Genomic DNA, 1063 nt, shown 5'->3' with positions numbered 1-1063 from the left:
AATCTATAATATAAAAATGAATCGCAAAATGTGTTGGTAAGCGCATAACTCAACAACGCCTGGACCAATTTGGCCAATTTTTTTTTCAATGTTCGTTGAGAGAGAAGAATTTAAATAATTACTGGGAAGACTCTAAAAACAGCTCTTTTCTTTTTAAAACAGCCCTTACTATTATATTATTGATAATATAATATTGATCGTCTCCATGGCAATGTAATCACTGATCAAGAACATCATCTATGGTGGTCGATTATTTGTAAGCTCTCTGTTAATGAACGATTAAAATAATAATGATTTGGTAGATGAAAAATTTACAATGCCATTACATTTTTTATTCATTATTCGTGTATGTATATTATTTAAAGACGTACATTTTTACTGAAAAAGTTGAAAATTGAAACATCAACAAACTGTCAATGTCGTAAGAGTTGTTTTTCTTGGATTTTCTGTTACCTACTCTACTGAGTTTACTTTTGTCAACTGATACACGAATTAAATTCGTATATCGTGTTTTGTGCAGAGTGTTAATATAATATAAAAATGAATCGCAGAATGTGTTGCTAAGCGAAATAATTCTACTGTACGTGTGTTGTGACTGAACTCCTAAATGGTTAGACCGATTTGAATGAATTTTTTTTGAATGCGTTTACCTTTATTCATCTGATTTTAGTACGGTTGGGTTAGGTTAAGATTTTGTATTAATTGACTATATCAATCCACCATAGGTAGAATACGACAAACTTGGTATAACTTTGATACTTTAGAGTTAAATCATACACTAATGTACATACAGCACGGGGCCGCGATCAGTGGCGTAGTGAACTTTAAATCATATGGAAGCAAACAAATTATTTATGACCTACCCCACCCAACTCCAACTGATGTATACGATACTCATATTCTCAAATAGGGGGTTGGGGTAGCACTCAAAATAAAGTTCAAAGACTGACCGTGTGTATGGGCTTTATGAGGTTATGACCCACCACCACCCCCCAGAAACCAGAAGCAATTGCTTCTGAAAAACATGATTCGCTACGCCACTGGCCGCGATCTACCGCAGGTA

This window comes from Acyrthosiphon pisum, chromosome A1, assembly GCF_005508785.2.
Source record: "Acyrthosiphon pisum isolate AL4f chromosome A1, pea_aphid_22Mar2018_4r6ur, whole genome shotgun sequence".
Classification (NCBI taxonomy): Eukaryota; Metazoa; Arthropoda; class Insecta; order Hemiptera; family Aphididae; genus Acyrthosiphon; species Acyrthosiphon pisum.
The sequence above is the reverse complement of the archived record's forward strand: the minus strand, read 5'-3'. Positions refer to the sequence as shown.